The sequence below is a fragment of the Stegostoma tigrinum genome, chromosome 44 (genome assembly GCF_030684315.1).
Source record: "Stegostoma tigrinum isolate sSteTig4 chromosome 44, sSteTig4.hap1, whole genome shotgun sequence".
NCBI lineage: Eukaryota > Metazoa > Chordata > Chondrichthyes > Orectolobiformes > Stegostomatidae > Stegostoma > Stegostoma tigrinum.
In genome coordinates, this window is record NC_081397.1 from 2482848 (window position 1) to 2502226 (window position 19379).

The following is a 19379-nucleotide window of genomic DNA, read 5'->3' on the forward strand; positions in this document are numbered from 1 at the left end:
CCCCATATTGACCTGATGGCCTTTATTATCTGAATATGTGATACATTCAGACAACGAAGGCCATCAGTTGAACTGGGACAAAGTAACCAAATAAAACCAAAGAACTGTGGATGCTGTAAATCAGGAGCAAAAAGCAAAGTCTGCAGCTCAGCCGTAACTGGTTCCGAGGACACATCACTGAACCCGAAAGGTGAACTGTTTTTCCCTTCACTGATGCTGCCTTACCTGCTGAGCTTTTCCAGCACCTTTTTGTTTTTGTTGGATAAAGAAACCGTAGCAGCCTAAGCCTAACAAACATGTACAGGAATTCCTAGATGGTTCTCCACACAAACACAGAATTGGATCCCATGTATGACCCTATGTATAAACCCATACAAATGAAAACTGAAATAGCAGTACTCAGCATAACAGGCCTGACAGTGTAAATTCCAAGCAGAGGAGAATAATGTTGCATCATCAGAGGCTCCACTGATGATGTCACCTAGCATGGTGGCAAAACGTGTGAACAAAAACAAGCCAGCTCGATGACCAAGTCAATAATGTCACATTTTGGCATTCATAGCCTGTTGGCGTTTACGTCATTTTTTTGACGATGGAGAGACTGAACACTCATCCAAAATATACAGTCAGGAGCTGAATCTAATCTGCATTAAATCATTCTAATAACAGCTACCACATAACAAATTGCACCCTCACAGAGAATGTTACTGGCTGCCAAAGTTCAGCCACATTGACAAATAGAAACTGACAAGCGTGTGTTGCTACCTCTGCTCGATCATTCACCCTGTAGAAACAGGCAAAAAAACAGATTGACGCTCGCATATTGATGTACAGTTTGCTAAAAACATTCTCAAATTCGTATTATGAAAACTGATATGTACAAATTAATACCTATGCTCACATATCAATCTACCAGGACCTGAATGATAACTACACTTGCGTATCCACATCGTAGCAACAGAGAAGATCAGATTGTTAATAACACTCCAGTTTCACAGTGTAACTTCACAGGTCCAATTTTATAACTGCGTTCAAATGAACAGTTTTTCTTTTAAATTCTGAGGTGCAGTGTGATAACTTCACTCCAATTTTCACAAACAGATTCTCACAGGTTCACTTTGATTACTAACTTCACATATCCATATTAGCAGAAACTGACAGGATCAGCTTGGTAATAACCCTCCCACTATCACACAACATGAACTGACAGGTACAGTTTGATAACTACGTCCGTATCAACAGCGCAGAATCTGACACCTATGTATTGATGATGACTCGTACGGTAAAGGGCATTGTGCACTGCCTCAGAATTGACATGCTGATAATGGGGCACTTGCTCACCCTGATAGAGGTGCAGGCTTAATATTAGGGCAGTGCTGCACTGCGAGCAGGTCAGTATGAAGGGAGTGCCGCACTGTCAGTGGACCAATATTAGGGGAGTACCACGCTGTCGGAGGGTCACTATTAATGGAGTGCTGCACTTGTGGTGAGTGAGCACTGAGGCAGTGTAGCACTGTCAGGGTCTGTAATGAGAGAGTGCTCCATTTTCAGAGGCTTAGTTCAGAGGATGTGCTCTCTCCCTATTTATTCCAGAACCCCCACCCCATCCCCCCTGTCTGATGAAGGGTCTAGGCCCGAAACGTCAGCTTTTGTGCCCCTGAGATGCTGCTTGGCCTGCTGTGTTCATCCAGCCTCACATTTTGTTATCTCTATTTCTGAGGGAGTGCTGCATTGTCAAGTTTGACACTGAGGGAGTATCACACAATCAGAGGTCCAATATTAAGGAAATAATGCACTGTTGGAGGGTTGATATAAAGGGAGGGCTGCACTGTCAGAGGGTTAGTGATGTGGGAATGCTGAAATATCACAGAATCAGTCCTGAGAAGATGCTGCACCCACAGAGAGTTAGTACTGAAGGAGTGCTATAACGTCAGAAGATTGATATGACGGGGCACTGTCAAAGGATCAGTAGCGCAGTACTGTCAGAAGTCCAATATTGAGGGAGTGCTACACTGTTGGAGGGCCAATATTGAGTGTGTGCAACACTCAGAGGAGCATTTTGTTTTGGAGCTGTGCACTGTCAGAAGTTCAGTTGTAACGGAGTGCCACACTGGTAGCGGGTTAATATTAAGGGAGTGCTGCTTTGTCAGAAGGTTAAAGATGAGAGAGAGCTTCTCTTTGAGGGGGTGAGTATGAAGGGGAACCGCCCATCAGGGGATCAATATTAATGTTGAGTCAGTACAGAGGGAGTGCTGCACTGCACTGTCGGGTGGAGGGGTGTGGCGGTGGGATCAATGAGAAGCATGTTGCTGCACTATCGAGGAGTCAGTGATGACAGAATGCTGCACTGCCAGAAGATCAGTAGTGTAGGAAAACTTGCCACTCTCTTGGATGACCAATATTCAGGGAATGTGCACTGTCACAGGGTCAATCTTAGGGGCGTGCAGAGCCAGTACTGAGGGAATCCTGCGTTGTCACAGTGTCATCATTGAGGGAGTGTTGCACTGTTGAAGGGCCAATATTAAGAGTGTGCTGTGCTTTCAGAAGGTCGATATTAAAGGAGCACTGCACTATCAGAGGGACCACACTGAGGGAGTGCAGCTGCTGCGAAGATCACTACAAAGGATATGGCAGACTTTGAGAGGCCCATTTTGTGGGGGTTGATGAACTGAGGTTCTGTCCCGTGAGATGGTTCATTCAATCCACATTGAGAGATTGGTGCACAAACAAACAAGCACTGTCAGACAACAAAAACCAAAAGAACTGTGGATGCTGTAAATTAGTAACAAAAACAAAGTTGCTGGTAAAGCTCAGCGGGCCCAGCAGCATCTGTGCAGAGAAAAACAGAGCTAACATTTTGGGCTGGGGAACTTCCTCAGAACAGTTCTGAGGAAGGAAACGTTAATTCTGTTTTCGCCTCCACAGATGCCAGACCTGCTGAGCTTTTCCAGCACTGCCAGACAACCGACCCTCTGATTATGAGGCACTCCCTCAGTACTGACCCTCCATCAGTGCGTACTCTCTGATGATTGATTCTCTGACAGTGTATCTCTGCCACAGTATTAACCCTCCAACAGCCTGGTATTCTCTCAGCAATAACACTGAGAATGCCACGGTCCCTTACCATCGACACTGACCATGGAACACCCCTTCAATTGTAACACTTCAGCAGTGCAGCATACACTCATCATTGCCTCTCTGATAACGCAGTCTGCCGTCATATTGACCCTTTCACAGTGCAGGACACACTAATATTGAACATCTAAAAGTACAGCTTTCTCTCAGTGCTGACCCCCCTCACTGCAGCACCTGCTCAGTGCAACCCTACTCTATGCAGCACTTTCTCATTGCTGTCTTCCCTCAGTGCAGACTCCCCCCGCCTCTCAGTGCAGGACTCCCTCAGTGCTGAGCCCACTCTCTGCAGCACACAATCAGTGCTCACCCACTTAGAGCTGACGCCCCCTCATTTCACCACTCCCTGAATATCTGATAGTGCGTCACTCCCTTTATACGAACATTCGGACGGAGCAGCACTACGTTAGAACTGACCCTCCAATAAGACAGTGTCAGAGAGATATGCTCCCATCAAATTGACCCTCTGAGAGTGGAGCATTTACTTCATATTGGCCCTCTCACAGCACAGCACTCTCTTAATGTTGAATTTGTGACACTGCACAACTCCATTAAAATTAACCCGAGCACTCCATTAATATTTGCCCTCTGACAGTGCAGGTCATCCTCAGTCCATACTCTGACAGTGCAGCACTCCCCTAAATACTGTCAGAGGGTCAATACTGAGAGAATGCTGCACTGTCAGACATTCATTATTAAAGGTATGCCACACTGGGAGTGGGTCAGTGTCAATGAATTCTGCACCACGATAGGGTCAACAATGAGGAAGATCAATGTAACAGGGTCAGACCTGAATAAGTGCCTCACCATGAGAGGGACAGGACTGAGGTCTTCCAGCACTGTCAGAGTGTCAGATCTGCGGGCCTACATAATTGTCAGAGGGTCAATCCTGAGCTGTTGCCTCCTTGTAACGGGGTCAGAATTGAGACAGTGCTACAGGATTGGAGTGTCAGTGCTGTGTTAGAGCAACACTCTGAGGGTCAGTACTGAGGAAAGCTTCATTATGAATGGGTCAGTTCTGAGGCTGTGCTACTTTGTCAGAGGGCCATACTAATGCAGTGCCTCATTGTAATGGGATAAGAATTGAGGGAGCAATAGTACTGAGGAAGTGCTGAACGTCCTCATGTTTAAATTGTCAAAACAAAGAGAGGGTCAGTTCTGAGTTGGTACCTTGTTGCCAGATGGTTAGTTCTGAGGGAGTCGCTGAACCGTCGGAGAGTCAGGACTGGGGGAGTGCTGACCGTCTCTCAGTGCTGTAATTCCTCAGCACTGACCCTCTGGCACACTCTAACTGTTGACCCTCTGAGATGGCAGTTTCCCTCAGTAATGACTTCCCTCAGTGTGGCACTCCCTCAGTGCTGACCCCACTCTGTCTAGCATACCATTAACATTCACCCTCTGACAGTGCAGTCCTCTGATGACTGACAGTTCTGACAGTGCAGTAGTCCATCAGTAATGACCCTCTGACAGTGCAGCACTCCTTAAAAATTGGCCTCCTGACAGTGTGGAGCTCACTCAGTGATGACACTGACAATGCAGCACTCCCTCAGTAATTACTCTGCAACATTTCTACACATGCTCATCATTGACCCTCTGACACTATAGCAGCCACTTAATATTGAGCCTCAGTGCTGGAGCACTGTGTAGATTGACCTCCTGACAGTGAAGCTATCCGTTCATACTGACCTTCTGAGAGGGTAGCTTTCTCTCAGTCCTGACCCTTCAGTAGTGCAGCTTGACTTACCACTTAGCCATCGCCACTTTACGCTATGCTGCCCCCCCATCAACATTAACTTTCTGAAACTGTAGCACTCCCTTAATATTAACCCCCTGACAGTGCAGAATTCCTTTGTTATTGACCCTTCTACAGCATAGCACACCCTTATTAATGATGCTCTGACAGTGCGGCACTCCCTGAAAATTGGCTTTCCTTCATTGCCGCACTCGCTCAGTGCAGCACTCCCGCTGTGCTGACCTCCCCAAAGCTGACCCACTACAGTACAGCACTCCTTCAGTGCTGACCCACCACTGAGTGCTACTCCAATCTGTGCAGCATGCCCCCAGTTCTGACCCCATTGAGTGCAGCATTCCCTTAATGTTCAGCCCTCCCATCTCAGTGCTGACCCTCCCTCAGTTCTGCCCTCGCTCGGTGTTGACCACCCCCACCGTGCTGACTCCACCAGCCCCTCGAGACCAGCATCCCCTCAGTGCAGCACCCTTTCTGTTGAATCCCCTCGGTGTTGACCCGCACCTCAGAGCAGCGCTCACTCAGTGCAGCACTCCATCTGTGCTGACATCCCTCTGTGCTGATCCATTGTCAGTGCTAACCCCACACTGTGCAGCACTCCCTTCAGTGCTGAAACCCCTCAGTGCAGCATTCCCTGAGTGCTGAGACCCCGCCATCAGTGCTGAGTCCGTCAGTGCTGAATCTCACTAACTGCAGCACTCCCTCAGCGCAGCACCGCTACTGCAGCATTCCCTCAGTGCTGCACTCCCTCCGCGCAGCACCCCTACTGCAGCACTCCTGGCTGAGGGAATGCTTCACTGAGGGAGTGCTGCAGTCAGTGGGGTTCAGCACTGAGGGACTCAGATCACCACGGCAGATGTGGGAATTTATATTCAATAAATATCTGGAGTTAACAATCTAATGATGACAGTGAATCCATTGCCGATTGTCAGAAAAACCCATCTGGTTCACTCATGTCAATTAAAACAGTGGCAATTAAAACATCCCACAGTTTGAAGGGCTGAACGGTCTTCCCCTGCTCCTATTTTCTATGTTTCTATGTCCAATGCATGACTCATTTTCATGTCATACGCTCACAACCAAACAAGGAAAAGGAGCGGACCCAGCACCAATCTCTGTGGCACACCACTGGTCACAGGTCTCCAATCTGAAATGAAACCTTCCACCACCTCCCTCTGTCTTTGACCTTCAAGCCAGATCTGTATCCAAATGGCTAGTTCCTGCTATATTCCACATCATCTCACCTCACTAACCAGTCTACCATGCAGGACCTTGTCGAATGCCTTACTGAACTCCATGTAGATCACACCAACTGCTCTGCCTTCATCAATCCTCTTTGTTACTTCTTCAAAACACTCAATCAAGTTAGTGAGATGCGATTTCCATGCACAAAGCCATACTGACCAACCCGAATCAGTCCTGGCCTTTCCAAATACATCCAAATCATGTCCCTCAGGGTTTCCTCCAACATTGTGCCCACCACTGATGTCAGGCTCGTTCCTTCTATAGATCCCTGGCTTTCCTTTACCATGTTTCTTCAATAGTGAGACAACTTCAGCCAAACTCTGTGGCATCGATGATTTAAACATATCACTCTTTATTTCTCCAAGATTTCTAGATTCCATATCCTTCTCCACAATAAAAAACTGAAGCAAACTACTCATTTCGTACTTACCCCCCCCCCAGCGATTCCACACGTAAGTTGATCTTTAATGAGCTGTATTCTCTCCCTCGTTACTTTATTATCCTTATGTACTTGTAGAATCCCTTTGGATTCTCCTTACTCTCATTTGGCAAAGCTATCCCATGTCACCTCTGTGCCCTCCTGCTTTCCTCCTTACGTATAGTTCTGGTGGCTTTATACTCTCCTCGGGATTCACTTGATCCCTGCTGTCTGTTCTTGACGTATGTATCCTTCTTTGTTTCAGAAAAAGCCTCAATTTCTGCAGTCATCCAACATTCCATATCCCTGCCATCCTTGCCCTTCACCCTCACAGCAACATATTGTTTCTGGATTCTCACTATCTCACTTTTGAAGCCTTCCCATTTTCCAGCTGTCCCGTTACCAGCAAATATACACTGCCAGCTTTTGGAAGTTCTTGCCTCACACTGTCAAAATTTGCCATCCTCCAAGCAAGTTCATCTTGCAGAACAGCCTCTTGGCCAAACGATTTTCACCACAGCATGTCCATCCATCTCATACACCAACAGGGATAGAATGCAAAGTGCAAAACAAAACATTTGATTGCGTTTGCATGTTCCTTTGCTTCAGATTAATTTGATGATGATTTGCTGGCGGCTGGATCCAGACTGTCCTCAAGGTGAGACAGTACTTCAGCATCCAACAATTCAACACGTTTTCAAAAACCTCAACTTTTTGTGGCAAGGTGAATAATTTCACGTGCAATGCAACTGTTAGAAGCATGTCATCTGAATAAATGCTGTTATGCTGATCTCTCTACTTGAAGCAATGTCCTTGCCTCATAAGATCACCAGTCATGTGATTTCACTCAGTCCACCTGAAATCTGCGAAGTGGACAACCAGACAGTGAAGCATTGCCTCACCACTGCCCCTGGTAATATCTGTGTCTGCACAGCTTGCTTTTAAATGGAAGGTTTTAATTGTTTTATCACTTGTGACAAATTTATGTTCTAATCATGATCAAAAGTCCGAGAACATCCAATCATGGAATACAGGGGAAAGCTTTTATGTCTCTTCCTAGTTTAATTTTGTGCTGTTTTCTCTCTTCATGCATGATATTGTTCATTCCACTTTACTGAATTCAAAAGTGTTCCGAATCTCCAGGCCTGAAGTGTAATGTCAGCTTTCTACAAATTGTTTTCATGTAACCTGTTTTTCAAATCGCCTGCTTATTCCCACTGCAGGACAAGGTGTCCCCCCTCACCCCCAAATTCAGCTTTACACATCTTTTCCTTTGAATGACAACAATCTTTACCTTCCCCTGTGTTCCATGATTAGGTTTTGTTGGATTTCTGCTCATGACTGGAATTTAATTTGTTACAAATGATGAAATTGTTAAAATCTTCTATTAAACGCAAGATATCCAAAGCACAGAGCACACAGACTGTCGCATTACCAGGAGCAGTGGTGAGGCAATGCTTCACTGACAGGTTGTCCACTTGCCAGATTTCAATGGTTTGTGACTTTCAGTAAAGTGCATGGTATTGCTGATCTTATGAGGGAAGGATACGCTTCCAGTGGAGAGTTCAACTTAACAGTATTTTGTTAGATGGCAGTAGCATTGCACATGAAACTATTTACCTCATTTTAAAAAAAGTAGATTTTAAGTAATTAAAAACACGTTTGAAATGTTGAATACTGAACAAATGTCTCACCTTGAGGACAGTCTGGAACCAGCCACCAGAGTTTAGTCATCAAATGGGCACAAAGCAAAGGTACATGCAAATACAATTGAATATTGTTTTACACTTTGCATTCTCTGCCTGTTGAGCTCAGAGACGGATGGACATGTTGCATTTCATTTGGCCACGAAGATTGTTTTGCCAAGATGTCAACGTCAGGCCAAATGAAAAGTAGGACAACATGGAGAGTGACATAAATTGAGGACTCAAGGGCAGAGTCATTAATTAGCTCAGAGAAAGGGTGTTTCAGGTCGGTGAATTTTTCTTGTGCCTCTGTCTGGCTGTTTTTCTCCATTCGGTTTGCTCACTTCCTCTCTCCATCTCACTCTCTCCCACTCTCTCTCCCTCTTTCTTGCACTCTTGTCTCTCTCTCATTCTTTCTGTCTCAGTGCCTCCCCCTCTCTGTCTCTTTCATTTACTGACTACCTCACACACATTTTCCGTCTGTCTCACTCTTTGTCCTACGTCTTGCTCATTTCCTCTCTGTGTCTCTCACTCACTGTCATTCTCCCTCTTTCTGTATCTCTCATTGTTTGTGTTGAACTCTCTTTCTCTGTCACCATTCCTCTTGCTCTTTCTCCCTCTCTGTCATGTTTCTCTATCAATCTCTCTCTCCTTGTCTCCGCCTCTGTGTGTCTCTCTGTGTCTACTGTCTGACTCGCTGTCTCTCTTTCTGTCTCTCACAGTAACGCTCTCCTCTCTCTCTCTCTCACCGTCTTTCTCACTATTGCTCTCTCATTGTCTCTCTGTCTCTCATTCTTTCCCTCTCTATGTCTGTCTCACTGTCTCTCTGACTCTTTCTTTCTGTCTCGCCCTGCCTCAAACTCTCTTTCTCTCACGATCTTTCTTCCGCATAGTGTGTCTCTCATACTACCTATTTCTCACTCACTGACTCCCTCTCTCTCTCACACATTTCTCTCTCTCTCTCTCTCTCTCTCTCTCTCTCTCTGTTTGTCTCTCACAGACACATCATTCTCTCTGTCTCAATCGCTGTCTCCCTCTCTTCCTCTCACACTTTGTTTCTACCTGTCTGTCTCTGTCTCTCACACACACACTGTTTCTTTCACCATTTGTCTCCCTACTCTGTCTCTCTCAATGCCTCTCTGTGTGTCTTTGTCTTGCATTTTTTTTTTATTTTTGCTCTTTCTCTGTCTATCTCTCTGACTCACTCTGTGTATCAGCCTGTCTCCTCCTTACTGTCTCCCTCTCTTTCTGAAGCAGCTTGCTGAATTCATGGCATTATATTTCTAAATACCTGGTTTGACAAGGTCATGTCAAATGCCTGCAGGTCAAGAAACAGCAGCTCAGTGACGATGTAATAAAGTCTGAACTCTGCAGGCCAGTGTCTCAATCAGGGGGTGATTATCTGGCAATTGTGTTCCAGGAGGCAGAAGCGTAAGCTTGGTCCTGCACTTTGGATTCTGTCTGCACTCAGAGATAGTACAATGTCTGGATGAGAGTGCAGGGAGTCAGACAGAAACCCCGCAGTAGCAGTGGAGAAAGCTCAGCTTTTTTGTTTTGGTGTATTTGCTGGCTAAATCAACCGTGAATTATCCAGCACAAATTGTCTTCAAAATTATTAAAGTAAACCCTCGAAACTGAGCAGGTCTGGCACCATCTGTAAGAAGAAAACAGATTTCCTGCTTCGAGTCTGGTGACTCTTCATCACAACTGACAGCAGTCAGGAATAAATGGTATTTATCCTGGAGACTGGATTTGGGGTGGTATGGTGGAGAAGGGGAGGGGTGAGAAGTGGTGCTGATAGAGTCCAAAGAGAGCGCGATAGAGAGAGATGTATGAAAATATTTGCTTTTAAGAGTGATTTCTTCTGCTTGGTTTCTCTTCACGAGGGGGTTGTGAAAGAGGTGCTGAGGTGTCTGCTCCATGACATGCAGACGAAGTATTTTTTTTGTGTGTAAAGTAAATGAAAGAAGCATCCTCAATGCAGCCTCTGATGAAGTGTCGGTTTTCCTGCCTGGCTTTTAAACTCTGGGGTCTGTTGTGATGGATCGCCTCACATCCAGGTTTCTTCTGCAGCGGAATGCATGTGGGATCGAGTTCAGTGTGTTTATTCACAGCCTGCTTTGTGGAGTGCCATGCTTCCAGGAATTCTGGCGCTTGCCTCTGCCTGGCCTGTCCCAGGATCTTGATGTTGTCCCAGTCGAAGTTGTGGTTCTCCTTGTCCGTGTGGATTGAGATGAGTGAGTACTGGTCGTGCCTTTTGTAGCCAGTTGGTGTTCATGCACTCTTGTTATTAGTTTCCTTCCTGTTTGTCTGATGTAGTGTTTCACGCTGTCTCTGCAGGGGATCTTGTAGATGACACTGGTCCTGTCCATGGCAGGGAGTGGGCCTTTAGTTCGGGTGAGCACATGCATGATGTGGGGAGCTGCTGTAGTTTGCAGCGGGGCATTGACAGCAGGTCAGCAATTCATACTGGGAACTCGAAAATAAACACAAAGATCTGCACTTGACGTAATGTGTCACACATCAGCAAATGTGCCTCCGTGGCTTGGTGGCGTTCACAATATTAATACGGACGTGACGCTCTCAGTCTTGTGAGGGACACAGGAGCCAAAGTATTCAGCCAGTCCTTCAGCAGAGCCAGTTGTAGCCTGTGTACTTGTGTATATAATGAGGTGTCTAATTCCAGAACTCATCAAACATTGATGCGTTCAGATCTGTGGAGTTGGGAGAAGCCTCCCTGCCCCGTTCCCTGCCACCACAATCTCATGCTTTAATTTTACTTGCAAAATGGAAATCAAGTCCAAATTCGCTGACAATTGCACAGTGCTTTAAATCACGCTCATTATTACATGGGAAGAGCCTGAAAACCCTGTGGAGCGCCCTGTCAGAAAAAGAAGGACCCGAAGGAGGGATGGCTATTTGAAGTGCGGGTTTTATTGTTTTTATTTTTATGTTTTATTGTTTTTTATTGTTCGGAAAGTTCAGCACGAATCGGTGCCGGTGGTTTTGAATCTCTCAGGTATTCAGTTACCAACGTGGTGTCCAGAACATTTCCCTAACATTTATAACGAATTGATCAAGATATTGTTCAATGAAGAGGTTTACACAATCAGAGAGAAAGAAAGTAACAGAGAATGTAGACGATTGATCGGAGATGCTGCAGACACATGCGGTTCACCGTTCCTGCATGAATAGGATAGACAATGATGCGACAAGTGATCAATTAACTCAACTAACTTCACACTTTAAAGGGATATTAGACAGACTAAATGATCATATTGAAGTTTATGGTCAGGTCAGAACATTAAATAAAATGGATGTGATTTCAGGTGATTAACAAAAGCGAAGACTGAAAATCCGTGTTTTGGCAGGAATGGAATGGGTTCGGGATACATTTGATGTGTACAGGTGACAAACCATTAAATGTTACAACAGTTGGAATTTTTTGGGTGATCCAAAGTACAACCTGTATGAGAGTTAGGGAGGTTTCCTTATGCAGGAGAACAAGGGGACACTTTGTAGGGACACCCATTACAGAATCCCAATAGATTGATAAAATTATTATTTGTCCCAAATCAATGTGCACAACGGACAAACCAGATGTAGTTTCAATTCCAGCGGTAATTAGACTTTTGACTGTACCCTTGAAGGTTCACATATCACTGGAGAGAGGGAAAAAAAATGTGGAGTTGAATATACAGGTGAGGGAATTAAATGTATGTCAGAAGGCTTAATAGATAATTTTTTTCATAACATGTCTTGTCCCATCACTGAGTCGACATTTTGAATTGACTCTCAAATGCTCATGTGCCAAGGAATAATGGAATTGGTGAACAAGAAAAAATAATTTATTATTTTTGTCGACACTGACTTCTGTAGAGAAATGATTATATCTTCTCACAATTCGCAAAACTATGCGGTCCAGAAGCCCCACATGAAAGGAACATTTGAAATAAATAAAAGAGACTTTCACACAGGCATACAGATGACATGTTAAATTTCAGTCTGATGCTCACTGAATCAAGAAAGATCTGTCAAAAAATGCAGTAATGTTCTTGGTGCAATGGCATCTGGAATTGGGGAGGTAATATATGTACGGTCAGAAGGTTTTGTGTTTTCTCTCATTTGTTTTGTGGATTTGATGTATATTTCTGTCACGTTTCAACGTTGACGTCAGCAACATGTGCAGCACTTGAAATGGGAATTAGTTCTGTTCAGAAGTTTTAATTTTATAACTAGGAATTTGTCTTATTTCACAGTAATAGTTTATTATCTTTTTTGACATGATTATTCATCTGTTTACCTTCTGACCATGTTTATTACTTTATTACTGCATTTGTGTTTTATTTATCAATCACTTTTCTCTAATTAATTGATTCATTACAGTTCATGTATATCAGTAACAGATAATGAAAAGGTGCACTTTCAAAATGTACATAGTGTAGTAAATCAACTCAGAAATAAACCAAGATACCGTGAAATGTCCAGTTATACTCAAATTTATTTATCCTATTTAAACCGTGAGTAAATAGTAGCGCCTGTAATACTACAAAATTCAGAGACGTACTAAGAGTTTATGGATTGAACTACTTGTCTGGAATAACCAGTAAAGGATCAAAGACAGGAAATTGCACTGGCGATTAAGAATACTTGTCTGGAATAACCAGTAAAGGATCAAAGACAGGAAATTGCACTGGCGATTAAGAATAATTATCATACCTTGCAAATAATGAGTACAAGATATGTGAGCAAAATTACCTCGACACTTGCTTGATAACTGGTAGCCTTATGCAACAAGAACAAATGATTGCCCTGAAGCAAAAAATAAGGAGTTACTCGCAAGAAGCTGTGATTCAGCATACAGTCTTATTCCGAATGTGACCTGAAGTGAGAACGACAGCTCTTGACGTCAGGCTGCGTTCCACTGAGAGTGGCGTCAAGAAGCTCTGGCAAAACTGAATCAATGGGTTAACAGGGTGTAAACTCTCCGCTAGTCAGAATATTTGCTGGTAAATCGGAAGTTGACTGAGGCTGGTTTAAATCAGTCATTTCAGCTCCAGGGAATTTCTGCTGGAGTTCCTCAGGGTAGTGCCCTGTATCTTCAGCGGCTTTATCAATGGCCTTCCCTCCATTACAAGTGGGGATGCTCACCAACGACTGCACAATGTTCAGCCCCATTCATGACGCCTGAGATACTAAAGCAGTCCATGTTCAAATGCAACAAGTTTTGGGCAACATGCAGGCTTGGGCTGACAAGTGGCAATTTATCTTCACACAACACAAAGGATAAGCAATGACTATCATCAATAAGAGAATATTTCAGTATCACTGGTTGATATTCAGCGATGTTACTGTCACTGAATCACCTATTATCGACACCTTGGTGTTCACCATTGAACAGAAACTGAACTGAAATTGCCATATGAATAGGACGGCCACACAATTCCCATGAGTGGTTTGGAATACTGTGACCATGAAATCACCCCCTGACTCCTCAATCCCTCTCCAGAAACTGCAATGCACAAGTTACCAGTCAGATGGGGAACCCTTCTCTTTTCCGGGTACAGCTCCAACGGCACTCAGGAAGTGAGACAGCATTCAGGACAAAGCTTCTGTTTAACTGGCACGACATCCACATGCAGCCCCGGCCTCCCCCACCAACACTGAGTCACAGTACTGAATACCATCTACAAGATGCACTTCAGAAATTCACCAAAGATCCTCAGCGAGCATATTCCAAACCCACGACCATTTTCACATTTGTGGGACAAGGGCAGCAAATGCAATCGAACACCACCATCTTCAAGTTCCTCCCCAAGCCACTCAGCATCCTGACGTGGAAATATTTCACGATCTTTCGCGTTCACTGCATCAGAATCCTGGAATGCCCTTCCCAATGCCATTGTGGGGAGAGCAGCTGCTCAAGAAGGTAGCACACCATCACTTTACCAAGGGCAGCTTGGGATGGGTCACAAATAGATAATGCACACATACTACAAATAAATAAAAGTGTAAAGGAGATGGGGCATTTCATCTGATGAGGTAGTAAATTGCAGATTTATGAAGACTGAAATAGTAATTAATAGTTTGAACGAAATACTCAACATGACCGTCAATAACATACCTCCACAAACCTGAAGGACAGAAATCTGTGTCATAGTTCAATCCAGAGCTTTTTGACAGGAGAACCCTGGAGAACAACACTTCACAAGCATCTATCTATGGGCACTAAGAGACAGACACTGTTGGTTGGAATCATAGCGAATATTCACTATGAATTAGTTCAAAGCCACATTGGGTTGTGAGGCCTAACTTGGTGACTTGAGTAGCCTCAACTTTGTTGCGATATGCAATAGAATTTAAGTTAATTGTCTCAGTAATTGTGTGTGAAATTTCTTAATATACAGCCAAACTAAGGACAGATTGTGGTAAATTTCTAAAGCAACTCTTTTCAAGGTAAACCTGTCATAATTGGGACCAGGTCGAGCACTTGAACTACGAAGGCCGTGAGGGGTTATTGACCTTGCCCAATCAGGACAGCATTGTCTGGCCAAAATAACCAGACGATTAGAATCTCGAGAATTGTCTCCGGGCTGGCCAAAAGTGTGCTCTAGTAAATGAAGGGTGCCTGATGATGGAACCCAGCCTCTGTGCTGTTTTTTTTTTCAAAAGAGTTAAGGGAAAAGGACAAAGTGTTGTACGAGCGTTGAAAACAATTGGCTATATCTGTGATTAGCACAGGCATGCTGTTTGCTGGGAGAGAGGGGATAATACTTAATAACGGAACAAAAACAAAGTTGGTGGAAAACCTCAACAGATCTGGCAACATCTGGAAAGGAAAAAAAGATAACATTTTTGGGTCCGGTGACCCTTCCTCATTTTGATACCATGCTGCCTCGTGGCACAAAGTTTTAAAAAAAATCTGTAGAAGGAAAATCCTGAGGTAAAGGGGTTAATTTCAGCAAAAGCTGTGCTTCAAACACACACTTCATGCCGAATGTAAAATAAAACAGGGGAGCTACTTCTGACGTGAACGCAGGTGCCAGACTTGCTGTCCCATCTGGAGACATCAGAAAAGTGGACGGAATTTTGAAGGGATCATTATCATAAACCATAAAGTTTCACACCATAAACTCCGAGGTCAGAATCTTGTTGTAGAATTCAACTTCGCCAGAGCCAAATTGCGTGGTCAGGCTTAACTTGCTGACTTGAGAGGCCTCATTTCATTTGCTCTGTGCAGTAAGAGTTGCATTAAACATTTCAGTGTTTGAGTATCTGTGAGATTTCTTTTAAAGTAAAGGTAGATTATGTTAATTTGCAGACCAGCAAATGATTCAGGCCTTACCAGGAGAAGGTAGACTAATGGAATAGAGAAACATATCAGCCATGATCGATTAATGGAGGAAACTGGATGTGCCAAACAATCCCACTTCCATTCCTGTATCTTGTGTGCTAATTGTTTTGTGAGATAACTCTTCCCTGGGTCTTCCTTCACTTATAATGTTCTGACTTCCATTTGTCTGATTAGCACAACTCGATGAAGACTGCGTTCTGGAGATATTTGCGAAGAGCTGATGGTACAAGATCCTCACGATGTTAAATTTCCCCGCCCCCTCCTCCCCATCCACAAAATGCTTATTGACGTGAGCATATAATGTAGTCCCATAATTCTCAGTGTGATATTATTTCTCTGTGTCAATTAATTGTCTGAACGTTTTAGTCAGTGGCAGTAGGGCCACCACGCATAAAATCGGATCACCATTTCTCCTTTGCTACCTCCGCTTTTTGGAGCAAAAGTTTTTTTTTCCTGAAACCGAAACATTGATAAGAGGAAACATTTATCACTGCAGAAATTCTTGTCTGCACTTCAATGTGCATTCTGAACACTGTGCTTCTCTTGGTTCTTCTATTCTTTCTCCCATGTTAGCATTTTTTTACAAATTTAAACCCCCGCAGTAATCAGTGATCGATGAGATGACATGCTGCAACACGATTAGATCCTTTCATTTTTTATAGGACACCAAAACCCAACACCCTTTGGGCCTTTCACTCTGGGCATCTCCCACTTCTTTCAAAGTAACCTCATAATTGAAAGAAACAGTATGGTAGAGTGTACCCAAACCCTCATTGGAATCATATATTTTCTGGAAGAAAGATTAGCTTGAGAGATGATAATACATGTAACTTGCCATTTTTAGTAGGAGCATTATGAACTATCCCAAAGTATGATGTGTTCAGAATTTTACTCAGTGAGTGATAACGTATTTAGAATTGTGGACAGTTTCATTTTTGGACTGCGGACCGATGTCCAGCAGTGTAGCAAACAGATCGGTGACGGACCACTTTTGTTTGTCGTTTATTTGAATGATTTTAGTAAGTGTATAAGAGGAACGGTTTGTGAGTTTGGGGATGACATCCTGATTGCAGTTTCTGTGGACATTGAAGAAGATTTGTTAAGATTCCAAAGATTGATTAATTATGTCAAATTTCTGAAGAGTCGCAGAATGAGTTTCATTGGTGTCCACACAAGATTTGTACAAAAAAAGGCGAGGAAAATGTCATTAAAAGTTGGGCTTTGGGTAGTGTAGAACAAAGACTCTTAAGCAGTCAGGGACTTAATTCCTTGCAGTTTGCATCACATAAGAAGTTGCTTGGGAATGCATTTAGCAGTCTTGCCTTCGTTGCTGAGACCATTGAGTAAAGGAGTTGGGACGTTACCATGGGGTTGGATAGGGTTTGATGAGGCCTTTCCTGGAGAACAGTTTACCGTGCCCAGTTAAAGGAAGGACATTATCAAGCTGGAGAGGTTTGAAATTAATGAGAATGCTGCGGGGAATGGAATATTTGAGCTGTTATGAGAGACCGGATCGGCTGGAAATCTTTTTCACTGGAGTGTGGAAGGCTGAAAGGTGACCTTACAGAGGCTTATAAAATGATGAGGAGCATAGATAATGTGAATGGCAGCTGTAAAAGAAGGCAGCACTCTCACTTTCTGTCTGCAACAAGGGGTGAGGACATAACAAGCTGATCATGTTTCTGTGAATTGGAACTATGGTTCACTGTCTAATACATCAGCTGGGACGTTTAGGGCTGAGATGATGAGGGAGGTTTAAAACAGCTCATGTTGAGTTCACTGGGACAGAAAGAAATTGAGGTCAAAACATTGAATGCGTTCAAAAAGTAGTTGTGTGTATTTCTGAGGGCTAATGGGATGAATGGGCGTGGGGCGAATGCGGAAAAGTAGTACTGCGCTGATCTCATCAGTCCTACATTAGATGTTTCCATGAAACTGCAGTTCATAAGCGCTCTCATCACTGGATGTTTTTGGCATCATATTCTATGTGTTCTTTAGGATAATTTACAGATATTGTCGGCTACATCTGTTCAATGAAGGTTTAAAAGGCATTTAGATAATTACTTGAAAAATAATTTTTTGGAGGAAAACAGGCAACTAACAGACAGGTGGGACTAGTTTAGACAACAAAATGTGAGGCTGGATGAACACAGCAGGCCAAGCAGCATCTCAGATGCTGCTTGGCCTGCTGTGTTCATCCAGCCTCACATTTTGTTGTCTTGGATTCTCCAGCATCTGCAGTTCCCATTATCTCTGGGACTAGTTTAGGTTTGGATTATGTTCGACATGGACTGGTTGGACAGAAGATGCTGTTTCTGTGTGGTATGATTCCATGACTCCGTGGTGTACACACGTGATCCTGCTCTAATCAACTGAGAGAAAGCGTGCACTGACAATGTATCTGCATGAAAACGTGTGTAAGCAACCCCAACTGCCTTTCTCCAACACGAGTCCCTGCATTAGCGCATTTGGTGTTTCTACAAGAACACCAACCGTTAAATAAGATGGCACACGATAATTTCAGTGGAGCAACAATGTGTGGGCATTAAATATTTTGGTTAGGACCTGACTCAAAAGTCCTCCTGCTGAATCAAATCGAAATGTTAGGATGTAGAGATGAATGTTTGGTTTTCTGGGTGAGAACAGAACAAGCTGGTGAGTTTTTCAGCCATGTGACTGCGAACTGGAATGATGGATCACAGGCTTACAACTTTGGGTAGGATATATGGGACTTAGATGATGACAGTGTTTTCAAACAGCGACTGTGGAGTTTCCAGTGCAGAAAGCAGTTGAATTCAAAACTTTGAATACATTCATGAAGTAGATGTAAACATTTCTGAGGGCTGCAGTGATGAAAGGGTTTTGGGAGAAAGCAAGAAAAAAACGTATTGCCGTGATCCGATCACTCCTATTTGAGATATTTCTTGAATCTACGGTTCGTAAGTGCAGCCATAAATGAATGTTCTAGCCACCACAGCAGTGTGCGCTTCAGCAGAATGTACAAATGTTGTTGGCTGTGACTGTTCAATGAACTAACTTTTATTCAGCATCATACAGCAACCAGGATTCCAAGAAAGTTCTGAAGAACTGTCCCAACCCGAAGCATTAACTTCCCTGGGCCTCTGCTGCTGCCTGCCCTGCTGTGTTCCTCCAGCTCCACACTGTTGTCTCTAACTCCAGCACCTGCAATTCTTGCTGCCTCTTAGCAAGAAAAGGACATGTTCTTTGCAGTTTGTTTTACCTTTCTTGAAGGTTCGTGTATGACGTTTCAATGTGTAATTTTGTCGGCGACTCAGATCCCTTTCGTGCAAAATTGACACACAACTTGCAGTTTCCAAGTTTGAACCAGCCATAGTTTTTGATTGGTTTCTAGACAGTAATAAACGTGACCACGGTTATAAACTGGCACATTTGATCTCAGTATCTCTAACAGGTTCATTTATTTTCATATTAAACGCCATTGCTAAAGCCTCTTCTTTTAAAATTAGTCCCTGATTTTGAACATGTTACCTTAAAATGGAAATGCTCTCTGCAAAATTTAAACAAAAGGCCATAAATAACAGAAAGTAACACACGCATAAAATGTCCAATGGAAAATATCAGATATGTTTGTATAAAGCATTTTTTGCAGCTCGGGGGATGAAGGAAATTCCTTTGTGGAAAACGATGTGAAATTAAGTCTCAGTCATAAAGAATTTCACCTAAGTTAGATTTATTTCATGACCATGTTTTTCAACTAATCTGAGAATTTGTTTCCAAAGAGAGTTCACCACAGTCTTAAGCTCTTCTCTGAATTTG

The 19379-nt window shown here is 43.5% G+C and overlaps 1 protein-coding gene across 3 annotated transcripts in view; it reads left to right on the forward strand.

The window, feature by feature from the left end:
• The window catches only part of LOC132206940 (histone H1-like), a 36792-nt gene that overhangs the window by 10178 nt on the left and 7235 nt on the right, over window positions 1-19379 (forward strand). Inside the window, exon 4 of one of the 3 annotated variants that reach the window (XM_059642050.1) lies at window positions 8358-15352. The exons of the other annotated variants lie outside the window; for them this stretch is intronic. The gene's annotated coding sequence lies outside the window, so the exon portion shown is untranslated. Of the gene's footprint in view, window positions 1-8357; window positions 15353-19379 lie in introns of those variants that run through there. 3 annotated transcript variants of the gene reach the window in all.